The 14,610-nt window shown below is 43.9% G+C and overlaps 1 long non-coding RNA gene across 1 annotated transcript in view; it reads left to right on the forward strand.

Annotated features, from left to right (window-relative positions):
- The first annotated feature begins 10,861 nt into the window (after window positions 1-10,861).
- Window positions 10,862-14,610, forward strand: part of LOC142585817 (uncharacterized) — a 77,456-nt gene continuing 73,707 nt past the window's right edge. The window contains exon 1 of the long non-coding RNA XR_012829130.1: window positions 10,862-11,132. This is a non-coding gene — a long non-coding RNA (uncharacterized LOC142585817). The remainder of the gene's footprint in view (window positions 11,133-14,610) is intronic.

The following is a 14,610-nucleotide window of genomic DNA, read 5'->3' on the forward strand; positions in this document are numbered from 1 at the left end:
TCAACGCGCGGAAGAAATTAACTCCTAGCTGAGTTCTTGAGTTATATATTTGCGCATGCCACCCTGTAAGCGAGAGAGAGTTACAAAGAAAAGGCTGAAAGGTTAATCAGAAAAATTCCGCTTTGGTGCGAGAATTTACAACAATCTACTGACAAGATGAATGAATAGCTGATTGGTCGGTTGAATCAGTGAAGGAAAACGCTGATAGCATGGTGCCCTCGTTTCCTTTTAAATGTTTAATATGAGTGGAAGAACTTCCTGGCACCGTTAACTGACACTGGCTACTTTATTATTATTATTATTATTATTATTATTATTCAATTAACAGATTGCACACATCATGCACCGTTCAGCCTTTATCAAAAGACGATATCAGTGCAGATCGTAATAGCTTGCGTAAGAAGCGTAATCTGCTTCACGGACCACTACAGACATCACGATATATACATACTGATAACACGCAGTGAGAAATATATATATATATATATATATATATATATATATATATATATATATATATATATATATATATATATAGGGGGTTATTCAAAGTTCAGCACGCAGGACACGACGTAACGTAGGCAGGAAAGAGAAGATGAACCTTTTGGAAGACGTAGGTTCGTCGTCTCTTTTCGTCGTTCGTCATTTCTTCCAGAGTCTCAGGGTTTTCCAGAAAGTTCTTTAGCGCGTTTCAAGCATGATTTAGGGCGAAATCGTTGACCAAGCACAATATATCTTTATTGTCTTGTACATTACCCTGTCTTCCAGAAAGACCTTCTAAGCGTCGCGAAATCATAACCTGTGGTACTGCAGTATACTGCAATAACGTGTAGTAAGCTTGTACTATACAGATTGTTCTCACTCGCTCACGGTCGAACGCAGCAACAGCAGTTGTAAAAAGAGCTGCGATGCTCCTTTCCGTCGCTTATGCTGCGCTTTTACCCTTTGTTCTGATACGACACCGATGGGACAGGTATGTATGCTCCTTAGTGAGGCAGGATTTTCCGTATGATACCATAGCATGTTCTTGCTCTCGGCCACGTGCGCAGGCAATTCAGACTCAGTTGTTCCGGTTGCAAAGCGACAAGAATAACACATTTTGGGGGAGCTGGTTGCGAATATACAGGTTGTACCACGTAACATATGCCACAATTTTAAAATATGCAAGTGACAAGTAGCTGGACAGAACCAAGGTAATGTTGTTTTCCTTCGCTTGGAGTAAGTCATACTACTTTTTTTATTTCGCCTAAATACATAATTATGCATTATTATATAATGAACTTATCAAATATTGTAATCAAACCAAATTGTCAAGCAGGAACTCGTACGCCGTCATGAAAAAGTGCCGATTCGTCTTTCTGTCGCTCAATACGCGGCGCTGCATACACGTTTTTTTTTCGAAGCGTTAAAGAAAGCCCGCAGGAGCACGCGGAAAGTGTCGCGCGGCTCTTTCGTATTTCGCCTAATTATGTAATTAAGCGAGCTTGTTGGTGGACAAATTAAATATTATGTTGGTGGACAAACAAATACTGCATCGGATTACAGGTTGCATAGGATTAAAGTTCACTATATATAGTGCGCATTGTCGTTGGTTGTTATTTGGTTAACCGCTTCACATAGATTCCAAAGTGTGTGTTGGATCTGCACATATCTCGGACATATCTCGGACATAGCTCGGACATAGCTCGGACATATCTGCATATGTTCGAGCTAATTTTAGCCAGAGTTTAATAATATGCGAATGCCGCGTAGCTGGACAGAACCAAGGTAATGTTCTTTGCCATCGCTTGGAGATACTGAAATTATTATTTTTTCATTCAGCCTAATCAGATAATTAGTTTTAATTAATCAACTTCTCAAATATTATAATTAGATTAAAAGTGTCAATGAGAAAATTGAAAAGCGACACGAAAAACTCTCTATACAGCTTTCTGTCGCTCAATACGTGCTACATACTGTTCTTTTCATACTTCTATACATACTTTTCCGAGCGTGAAAGAAGCCCGCAAATGCAAGTAAAATTGCCGCGCGGCTGGCCGGCTCGAGGCACTTTGCGTGTATTCGGGGGCTTCTTACACGCTCGGAAAGACACTTCGCTGGGGGAGGACTTCACCCTGCATTGGACATAAAAATAGGCCGGTGGTGATGATGATGATTATGACGATGATGATTATTATTATTATTACGCTGGTGATGATGACGACGACGACGAAGATAACTACATGTTATGTAATACTATATTACCGCAGCCATCGAGCGGCGACCCTTAGCACTCTCCCGACCGGTTCAGAAGGGGCCAGCTCGATGAACAGTATCGCGCCCTGTTTCGCCTCTGCAGCGTCGCCTGTATTTCAGCCAGGTTTGTCACCGTCAGGCGATGGCAGGCAGGCGCCAAGCCGTTTCGACAGACGTGACCACTGTCTGACCTGTCCTCGTTCCGAGAACTGCACGGCACCGATAACCCTCCATCGCAAAGCCGATAAGTGCCATACTGAATTGACGTCTGCGCACGTTTGCTTTGCCTTAATGCTATATCCCGATTCGCATCTGTCTCGTCGACATTGTCAATGAAGTAAATGGCTACTGCCCACGCTTGACTAAATTGATTAAATTCCGAGGATTTAAGTGCCAGAACCACGATTTGATTATGAGGCGCGCCGTAGTAATGGACTCCGGATTAATTTTGAGCACCTGGGGTTCCTTAACGCGCACTCACTGCACGGTCCACGGGAATTCCCGCCTCTCGGCCCCACAGAAATGCGGCCGGTACCGAACCCTCAACTTCGAGCTCGCCAGCGCAATGCTGTAGCCACGGGCATTCCGCGGCGGATCTCCCTTGACTACCGGCTAAAGTACTCTAAGCGTGACTGCCGTTTGTGTGCGAGCATTCTTGGAAACTCGGAACCTCGCGGTTCAGTCAGCGTTCCCGTAGCTTCGTGCACGAGTGTGCCCATGAGGTCGGGGAGGTCATGGGCTCACAACTCACCGCCGCCGCTAGCCCGCCTATGAAAAATATCACTTTGAAACTTGAGGGGAGAGGGGGGGGGAGTCAGCACACAATAACATAACACAATGAAGAGACTTGGTCACACAAACGTTTCAAGATGATCGGATACAAACTAGCCCAATTATCGAGATTACTGATATGCGGCATGATTCTCTTGCGACGTCAACACCTTGCCGTTCTATGGAATAGGGGACACAATTGGCGGATGTAAGCACAATATTTGCAACAGAAGGATTTCTACACTTCTACCTCGAGCTGTTTACTATAGGAAAGGCTTCTAACGGTGCTGCAAAACACAAGTTGTTACGCCAATCCTGCGAATAGTGAAATAGTTCTACAGACGCGCCTTGTGGTGCGTCAGAGCTTTTTTTCTCAGCTACCGCCGAAGCGCACAGTTGACGAAAAAAATATATCATATGATGCGCCCGGTGGTCTCAGCGTGAAATTCAAGGTACAAGCCAAATTGTAGAAACGGCGCAAGCCAGGATAGATGCCAGGGTCGAAAGTGCCCATTTGACAAAACCTGAGACTACTTGCAACTGTATTTGTCATCCACAAAACGTGACGTCACGTTGGTGCTGCCTTCAGTACCAGCGTATAGGAAAAACGAGGCGATGGAGAGTGATACGATGGGGAGCGATGCCTCTAGGCAGTGATGCGAACGAACGTTGAATGTCTGAATGGTGCAATTACGACAGAGCTCAGTGTCACTTCTTTATTATATTATTTCGCAAGGCAAAATTAATATCTTGGGAGAAAGTTTTCAGCATACTCTGACGATTGCTAACGCTTACGGTCATGGACAGTGCGAAGAAGCGGCTCAGAATCGGCGCATGTCTGTCGATTAGATCGTTATAGAATGCCTGCTTCATTTACAAACTTTCTACCCGAAATATCAACAGTCACTGGCACGTTTGCTTCGCTGAATTATGCTATATAACTGTACAATTTCGTTTGGACCGGGTAAAGCAGCGAAGACACTGCTGTTGTGATCGGAGCCACGGTATAAGGACACCGTGACACACATAAAAAGAGAAACGAAAACGTCAGCTATTGAAGAAGTGCAGGAACGCGCTGCTTACGAGAAACAATGCCTCACTGGGTCATCCACTCCTTATTCGCACGCGGCTCAAGTACGTTGGTGTCGCTGAATAGGCGGGCGAAGAAAAGAATATAAACTGGCGGTCGACCTTCCCGAAGATATCTGCGGGACGGAGAACACGGGGGGAAACCCTCGAGTCGCTCGAGTGCCGATTCGATTGGTCGCGCATTGTCCTTTTTGGGTGGGAATGCCTCGTTTGAGCCAGATTGCAACATCGAACCACTCGACGAAGTGCGAGGCTTGCGACGGGATCAGTGTGACAGCTGCAACATGAAGCAAGTGCAAACAAGGCCAGTCGAGAGGAAAGGTCGCGTAGCTACCAGTTCACGAGCCCTGTGCTATACACATGCATCGCTCTGTCATCCGCGACCAGTCGGGGCAACATCAGAGATGCTAGTCTATTTGCGGTCTTCTAGCTCGTTTCACCGCTCAAATGGAGTTTTCGCAATTCCTCTACTAAAGTATCTTAATTTCCGTTGCAGAAATATGATTAACGTACACGCCTTCACTGTTTGAAGTGGCCGTGCGGCACAGCCTTGCTCACATTTCTGCACCTATTTGCTACAACTTCGGAAATCGACTGGCCTCAATGACCGATTGTAGGTGTAATGGGGAGCCCCACATGAGGGCACTGCAATCGCCTCCCTCCCTTGCTCCTTCACGATTTCCTTTCTCTTCATTTTCTCCCCTTAATTTCATTTCCCCTTCTATAGGGTAGAAAACCGGGGACACGTTTTGTTGATCTCCCTGCCTCTTCTTTCTTTCTTTCTTTCTTTCTTTCTTTCTTTCTTTCTTTCTTTCTTTCTTTCTTTCTTTCTTTCTTTCTTTCTTTCTTTCTTTCTTTCTTTCTTTCTTTCTTTCTTTCTTTCTTTCTTTCTTTCTTTCTTTCTTTCTTTGGAGACCCTGAAAAAGTTGTCGGCGGACCCCTCTCCTGACACCACGCCGCACTATTGTGGCCCACATTCACATCCAGGACCTTTATATTAACTAAGCATTTCCCGTCCCCTGCCTGGAGATGTGCACTTAGGTCATCAAAGCAATACAGTTGCTCTCTCTCTCTCTCTCTCTCTCTCTCTCTCTCTCTCTCTCTCTCTCTCTCTCTCTCTCTGTATTTTTTATATTTCTTATTTTTTTGTAAGCTGTCACCAGCAAGTGGAACAGCCTCATCAAGAGTGACACGACCTGCACCCACCGAACGATCATGGCCCAAAACCTACTGTAGACTTGCTTAGGCACAAGACTTTATATCACGGGTGGTTCTGTCGATTTAACCTGTATTTATCCTTTGCTGAGTGGGCGCATGGAATCGTGTAACTACCGATATAGTCTTTGGGTCCAATGAAGTTTTTAGGTTGTGAGTGAAGCGCTGTCGATCCTCTCTTCTTTTCTGTAACTATTTGTGTGTGCGCTTCAAGATCTGTTCAAAAAGACTTATCTGGGAGCCCTTGCTCCAAGCGCCTGGCCTCCGCAGTGACCGGTCTACTGATGTCAGCGAGCGGGTTCAAGACGTGTTTTGTAGTGTGAACTAGGAAAAATTCTTTCCTAGTTCTTTCCTAGTTCAAGTAAGATAATGTTTTCAGCTATTCTGCTACTAAGGGTCATATCACACGAGCAACATTACGTATTGTCGTATAGTACGCATCAACGAAATAAAAACAATCTATGGTATACGTGACAAGAACACAATCTTTTGAATTGAATTGAATTTTATTTCTCGTTCATTCAAACGAGGGTAGACTGAGACTAAAGCCACAAAGCCTGACAAAGGTCTCAGCCCCCACGAACGACAGGTTTGACAGCAGATCACACACATATGCACAATTTTGCGCGTTACAACAGCGTTGGTTACTGTGAAAATTCATGGTAGCAATGTCCATGGTCATTCGATTCTTCAAATGTATAGTACAATGTACAACAATGGCTAAGTGCAAGTAAGCATTTGAGATGCTAATGGTATGCTAAAATTGTGCAATTATACACGAAATAAACGTCAGCTAATTTATGGAGCAATGCAGAGCGACAACATGCGCAAGAAAATAAAAAAAAACATCGTAATTGTGTGCCGAAAGTAATAAAACACTGGGAACAATACGTAGATGCAAACACATTTGTGTTCATACAAAACCCAACAATAGATATTAAATGAAATCATATGTGAATCCTGAAAACAAAAAAAATATATATAATTCATGGCAGAAACATTTTTCATTTTATTACACGCATTTATTCAATTTTAAAGTATATGTCTTCCCTATCTAACCAATCTCTTATTCTTTCTCTAAATGTCTGTTAAGAAGTGTTTAAGCATACAGATGCACTGTAACTGTTCATTATTTTTGTGGGCTGATTGAGAAATGTTTGTTTCCCGTAATTGGTCCTTGCTTTTGGTGTGTGTCGTGAGCTGTGTCGCAAGGAGTATCCGGACACGTTACATTCACTACATTGAGCGCTTGGATTTTTCTTTCGGATTTCTAGTAGAATTTGTATATAATATATCTTGTCCGCACGCAGCATATCATATTTTTCGAATAGTGGACCGGTTCTTAGATCTGAAAAACGGCCATAGTAATTTGCATATAAGCGGATAACTCTTTTTTGTAAGGTAATCAATTTCGTGTAATTTGTTCTGGTGGTTGTACCCCAAACCAATATCCCGTAGCAAAGCTTTGAATAAATAAGTACATTATACAGTTGTTTTTTCAGCCATAGAGGGATCAGGTGTGCAATTTTATAGATTACACCGATGTTTTTTGATAATTCACCGCAAAGGGAATTTACATGTGTATTCCATGACAATTCGTCACTGAAATGTATTCCCAGAAACTTTTGTTGTTTGACCTGTTTAATGAGGTAGTTGTTAAATTTTACTAGTATTCTACCATCAATTCTTTCATTAGGCGCCCTAAATATAATGTAGGTTGTTTTAGTTGTGTTCAGCTGGAGTTTGTTGGTCGCCAACCAGTCAGATAACAAAATTGTATATTCATTTACACACTGCTGTAATTCTGTTGTGTTATCAGCTGTAAAGAACACATTTGTATCATCTGCATACATTGCCAATGTTTGTGAACCTGATAAACCTGTAATATCATTAACATAAATTAGAAATAGTAACGGTCCTAACTTTGAACCTTGTGGGACACCTTGATGTAGTGTAAGCATGTCAGATGCAGTAGTTCCCAGCTGCACGAACTGTTTTCTATTACATATATAACTTTTTATCAAGTCATTTGCAACGCCTCGTACTCCGTATCTTTCCAAATTTTCAGTTAGGATATAGTGGTCAATCGAATCAAACGCCTTTCTCAGGTCCAAAAACAGGCCAAGCGTTAACTTCTGTTCGATGTTAGCAATTATTCTATCTTTAATATCCAGTAAAGCTTGCTCAGTTGACTTATTTTTTTGAAAACCGTATTGGCATTGCGCAATAACGTTGTGTTTTGTAAAAAAATTTTGTAATCTTGCATAGATAACACCCTCAAAAAGTTTTGAAAATACCGTGAGAACTGAAATTGGCCTGTTGTTCGACACTTGGTCTGCACTTCCCCCTTTATAAATAGGTGTGACACGCGCTATCTTAAGCTCGTCTGGTAAATGGCCTTTGCTAAGAGACAAGTTTATAACATGCACGAGCGCTGGCCCTATTTTGTGTGACAGACATTTAACCGGAATAGGACTGACACCGTCTACGCCAGCTGAAACATCATGCTTTAATGTCTTGGTAAGATCACGTACTTCACTCACACATGTCGGTTTGAAAAAAAGTGAGTTCGATACACGTGGTGTGGAAAACCTGTGATTGTTTCCGATTGCAACGTGTGCAGGGTTCATACCAGCGTTAATAAAATGCGTATTCATGCAGCTAACCATTTCCGCACGTTCTATTTCCCGTCCGTTTAAGCGTGTCACTTGCGGATGCACGTTTGGATTTTTTCCTGTTATATCATTAACGGCATCCCATATTTTTCTCGGATTGCTTCGTATATTCGAGAAAAGGTGCTCATAGTACCCACACTTTGCTTTCTTTAAATCACCTTGTACTTCATTCCTAAATTTCTTGTACGTCGCGAATAGGTCAGGCTGCCGCGTGCGGATGAAGGTGTGATACATAGCGTCTTTCTTTTTGATGCGTTCGTGCAAGTCTTTGTCGACCCAAGGTTTGCGCGCCTTTTTATGCTTCTTTCCAGAAGCCGCTGGCTGAAGTGGAAAAGCCAAATCATAGCACGCAAGCCGGCTTGACAACTGCTGCTCAACTACCAACACGTTGTTCGCAGAGTGTGTTGGCCAACTTGATGCCCAGTGCGACGGGACTCCGGAAACCACGACATACAGGACAAAAACAAGGAAGGGACTGAGCATAACAATCCGGGAACAGGCACGACAAAACACGCCACCTTGTTCAGAAAGTGTGCTCGCGGGTATGATTTAAAAATTAGAGGCATCTGGCTCTGTAAGGTTGGGGGAGGGGAAGGGGGGTTTTCTTGCTAGAATGAAAAGCACGTACAGTGTACCTAATTAAATCAAGCAGGCTATGTGAATGTTTGTCATCACCCCGTTTCAAATGGGATGCAAATTAATTATCATCATCCGGGGAGGGGGTGCAGCAAGCCGTCTGTTTTTCCTTGTTGAAGGTGTTCAACTTTGAAGAGAGAGAGAAATAGCTCGTTATTGAAGATCATATAGAAGCATTCACCTACATGCTAATCTGCAAGGGAGGGGAAGATGGAAGAGAATAGCCCTAGAAGAAGGTGGGCAGAAGAAAATGGGGAAAAAATCTAATGAAAGATACGTGACTTTTTATCTTGATTGCAATTTTGACTTCTTAAATGAAGAACATTTGAGTTCGACTTGTCATCTTGATTCCATGCAGGTATATTATACTATGAAAATTTAATTAGGTCTCGACTGGCAGCCTGAGAAGAAACCGACCAGTTCAAGACAGGCGAACAGGCAGTTCCGCGACATTTTTTGATGGGGAGTGCCACGGACCTAATATGCGCATTACTGTCAAAGCGCCTGGATTGTCGCCACACTTATGTGGTATAAAACCCTTTCTACTCTGTAGGGCAAAATTATTATGAATAGAAAACCATGAACCTAAGTCTCTAAATATGCCTGATACCATATCATAATACCAAGACGGAGGAATACCAAAACGAACACGACACAAACTGATTACTTGCGTTATTATTTCTTCCTGTCAAACACCTACGTATACATAATGCGTTACAACTGAGTAACTGATTATTTGGAACCAGTTACACCGTTTCAAAGTTGCACAATGTATGAATTACTTCTTTCGAGCGCGAACGTTCGGTATAGCTTAGTTTATGTATTACATAAGAGGTGGGTGTACAAAAATAATACAGGAGGTTGTCCACTATGTTATTTTACAGGAAGAACACTTGTTACGTCTTCCATGAAGGCAGCTTAGGTGGTAATGACAGCGACATGGTGGGGACGCCGTTCCAGTCTTTAGCTGTGCGGTGAAAAAATGATGACAGTGCGTGCACAAGGGCGAGCAGTATTTAGTGGGTGGCTTGTGAACAGCGATATGCGTGAAGGCGACAAAATGCAAAGTGCGTGGAGAAGCGAACTGGTGTAGAATTTATGGAATAATGATAAGCTCGCGATACCGCGATGGTGCGCTATAGTGTGTCCAAACCAGAATCTACTTTTTGTGCGCGCGTGCGCGTGTGCGTGTGTGCGTGTGTGCGTGCGTTTACTGTACTCGATTTCTTTCAGTTCATGCTTAACTTTTTTGTACCGTTCCTTCTATAATGAGGCTGCTGCAGATTGTTATAGCGACTGTTCTCACATAGCGACTGTTCTGCACCTATCATCGTATATCCTGTGAAAGGCAGGAACTTTAAACTGCCCCTACATAGCGGGTGTGTTAAACCGAACCTTTCTTTGCATGCGTTGTTGGGTAGACGGTAGCCTTTACTATGATTGACGTCAACTTAAAAAAATTTAACGTTCAAGAATGCTGTCAACTTTTAGGCCTAATATTACTTCGAGCCTTACGTCAGCTTTATTTTGGGCAAATTATCATCTTCTATGATTGATTGATTGATTGATTGATTGATTGATTGATTGATTGATTGATTGATTGATTGATTGATTGATTGAGTGAGTGAGTGAGTGAGTGTTTAGCGTCCCAAGGCAGGACCGAGGCCATGAAAGACGCTGTATGATGTTAGAGCAACGGATTAATTTTTACTGCTTCTTTAACGCGCACTTACGTCGATGTACATGAACGTTCTTGCATTTCGCTTCCATCGAAACGCGGCTGCCAGGTGCGGAAATCGATCCCAACTCCTCGTGCGCTCTGCAGCAGAACGCCACAGTCAGTGATTGAACTGTATACCGCGACGGATGCTGAACACTAATTAACATCGCTTAAGACATATTGCCATAATTAAAGGGCAAAGGGTGCCGGCTACCAATAAACGTCAAAAACGTGCACGGTTGCCGTGTTTAGAATGCACAGTGCATCGCGACAGCGTTGCGACATTCCCTTCCCCCCCGGTCCCCCTTCCCGAGCAGTACGGAAAACGTTACCACAGCTACGAGTGTACGTTCCATGGAAGACGCGGGGTGAAGTTGCGTCAACGCCAGACAGACGTCGACGTGTTGACAATGCCAATAGATGCGTCACGGATGACAAACGCGATCCGTTCCTCTCCGCTTTCTTTGCTTTTCAAACAGAAACTTGACAGTTCGGACTCCGAGTACACAGCTTATCTGTCTTTTTCTAAACTGACGAACGTACTGGAGTTGCATGCCAATGCGTGTGCGCCGCTATTAAAAGCCGGAGACGAGACGGGCAACGTGCTTTAACGACTGAATACTGCGCATCTATATAGATGAAGGAGATTAAGGATAAACACCTTAGTGTCGGAAATACTGTGCAACTTTGACGGAGGCGCGCTGCGGTCATGGCTCACATTGCAAAGTCCACCACCATTTTGCTCTTGCTGACACAAGACAGCCCGATTATCGTCCACTCGCACTGACACGGTAAATTTTCCGTACAGTTATTGCTTGCGTTTTACTCGTTTGCCATAATGACTATGCGCCCGTCCGCGTCTGTGGTCTTACCGTAGATAGACAGCAGCTGATTGATGTTCTTTCTTACTTCGTTTCTAATGTGGTCCTTCTCGATCTACTTTAGAAATTCTCGAATACATCTAACCGATATAATCGGCCCGCTTGTCACGTGGCAAACCATGCACTTTGCAACGCGAGCTGACATCATCTGTGCTTCGTTTAAGCATTCGAACTATATTTAGTGCGAAAGAAAACTTTACGAGGATGCGGATTAAGATAGACTGATAGCAAAAAGTGGCACCCCGTTTGGGCAATGAATTTCACCGCATATTTGCAACTTGTCTACACTGTAATTCCGAATGGTTTGCTCTTTTTGCAGGTGTATAGCTCTGTGTAGAATGCCTGCAACACTATTACCACAACATTAGTAACGTTCCATGATCAACTTACCCTTCAGGAAAATATTAACAGCGTACTTAATTGGTGTGACAACTGGCTAATGTCTCTCAATCGTACTAAACGCAAACTTGTGTCCTTTTCTCGTTGCCATAGTCCGCATTGCTTCCAGTATTCCATCGCTAACACCCCCATTGAATTAGTACCATGTTATAAATATCTAGGAATAGCCTTGTCTTATGATTTATCATGGCGTAGTCTCATTAGTAACATCATTTCAGCATCAAATAAAATGCTCGGTTTCCTAAAGCGCCATCTCCACCTTGCTCCCCCCCCCCCCCTCCGTATGTAAAACTGCTCGCGTATAAGTCACTCATAAGACCCAAAATTAGAATATTCATCTGCTTTCTGGAGCCCGCACCAAGCGTATTTAATAAATGCATTAGAAGCAGTTCAAAATCGCGCCGCTTGATTCATTCATTTTTCATGCTCGTATGACATCACCATTTCATCTTTGAAAGCTAAATCTGAATTACAGCCCCTTTCGTTGCGTCGGCGCATTGCCAGGCTCGCCCTTTATCATAATATATTTCATTCTTCACTAAATCAGCCACCTTATACAACAGCTGCAACACGCATATCTCACCGCACCAGTCATCCATTTCAGGTTGCCTGCCCATCATCTCGTGCTACTACTTTTTCCGCCTCGTTCTTTTGTCGAGCAGCTACAGACTGGAACGGCCTTCCCCGGAACATCGCCATCATCGCTTCGACACCTACTTTTCAAGATTGTGGTAGTAGTGATCCTAAATGTTAATTAACCTTCCTTGCTGGTTCGTTATATAAATAGAAAACCTACCCCTTATGTAATGCCCCCCAGAAAGGGGCCTTTAAGGTAATAAAACTGAACAGTTGTTACTTACTGACGTTATTTGCCAAGTCCGCTGTACATATCTTTGTTACATATCTTCTACGCTAGTTTTGCTAAAAGTGCCCCCAACCTGACAGCTTCTACCTGGCAATCGCATTTTTTTTTCATGCAGTTTATTGTAACATTAAATGAATCCTTAAAACCTGAACCATTCTTTCAGACATGAGCAATAATAAACTCGCTACGTCATGAAAGTATCTTCTATGTTTGTTTTCCTTCTCGGCTAGCCCAGTAAAGCTGTCCAACCTCAATTATATCAGTGCTATAATACTTACCTCTTTCAAAGAACAGAGTACAATAGGTACACCTGCTGATGGGCTGTTCGCACGTTTCATAACTCATTATCGCACAGCCCCAGATAACTGCTCTTTATAATTTACAAGCTCAACGAAATGGAATTCATGTCCCAAATGATGTAGATACGGTTCGTGCATTTTGTAACTGGTCTTCACACAAGCTGTATATTCCAGTTTGATTAGAAACGAAAAATATATATATATTCGATTCGAAGGTTGTCCCTCAAATATTCGCGTTCGTTTTCATTCCGGAATGCCACTATGGTCACCTACGATGAAGCTTTCCACAGTCGACAGCAACGCCAGAAGCCTTGCCAGCGATGGAAGCAAAATGCGGGGGGGGGGGGGGGGGGGGGGTACGATATCAACACTCGTCGCGACACTTCCGATCACAAGGCAAGTGCGTCCTAGATGCTAAAATGTCGAAGTGCGCATGCTCTGCTTATGACTGGACATGTTTGCAATCGAGATAAGAAGCGCAAACATTCGTGAGCTTGAGCTCGGCTAAAGCACCGAGGTGTATTTGACGACGCGAAGAAGTCATTCGATGAAGTCATTAAGGCCGTTGTCATTTGGAATGGCGTCTCATTTTCTTCGCGTCCTTAGCGGCCGGTGTTGGCGACGTCGTAGCGTCCTCTGGCCCGTGAAGCTAAACAGTGCCGGTGTGCGGTCGCAGACAAATCACCGAAGGAACGACACAAGCGAATTGTGCGCGTACACAAAATTTACGTGTTTACATGGTTGCAGGGGTAGCGGTAAGCCGACATGGGGCGAAAGCAAGACGCAAGACTGACATAATTTATTAAGAATGCATTTATGGAAGTGCCATGCTAGTCATATGCAGGAAAAGGGGGGCAAAAGGAAAGAAAGATAGTCAAGGGCACTCGGGTATTCCTGCGTCGATGAATGCGAAAGCATCGCGTGGTCTTCCCGATGAAGACTCGTTTTACGAAACGTAATGGTATTGTTTTCACGTTGCCTTGTATCATTTCTCGCACCACGTGCCTCGGCCTCGTTCGCGAACTTGCGTGGACGTCCAAAGGAACCGGACGAAGCTACTGACTGAGAAATCGAAGTCGACGGTTAGTCCATCCGAGCGCACGACAGTACTCGCCGCGACGCGCGGCGTTATTTACAGACTGGCCACCGGCGCGGTCTGTCTCTGTGACCACGTCACTTTTTGTACCATCTCCTTCGAAGGTTCGTCCATAGGAGCGCACGACAGAACTCACCGAAATCACCGCACCGACTGGCAGTGGACCAGTACCGTCGGCGCCTTCGCAGAGGGAGCGTGGTGAGCGGAATTGGTGCCAGCTGTGGAAGAGGACGACGATGAACGCGCGAGCAGTGGCACGAACGCGTCTCTGTGACCACGTGACTCTTTCTGCTATTTCCATCCACGGCACCGGATCTTCCGCTTCATGAGCCATATAATTCTTTCGCATTAGAAATAATTTAGAGGGGTCTACTGCAATAGTCCCGCAGCGAAAAAAATATAGAACACAAAAATATATCAAACAACCGCACGTTTTGGTTGTCCATTACGCAAGTATCATTGCGCAACAAAAAAAAGACACGGACGTAAGAGAAGAACACACACCAAACGCAAACTTCCATCTGAATTTATTGTGACCCTGAAACGGTTTATGTATGTGAAGCAGTGTAGACTGCGCATGCGCTTACACGAAGAAAACGAACTGCGCATTATGCGCCGTTCGTCCTAATCAATACTCTCTCCCTGTCCCTTTTCTCCTCCGCCTCCAACCCCAACACCACTGCTGGCCACTGTTCAGGTGTCACCGCGCCAGCAGGCGTAGCTATAGCA

The sequence above is a fragment of the Dermacentor variabilis genome, chromosome 6 (genome assembly GCF_050947875.1).
Source record: "Dermacentor variabilis isolate Ectoservices chromosome 6, ASM5094787v1, whole genome shotgun sequence".
NCBI lineage: Eukaryota > Metazoa > Arthropoda > Arachnida > Ixodida > Ixodidae > Dermacentor > Dermacentor variabilis.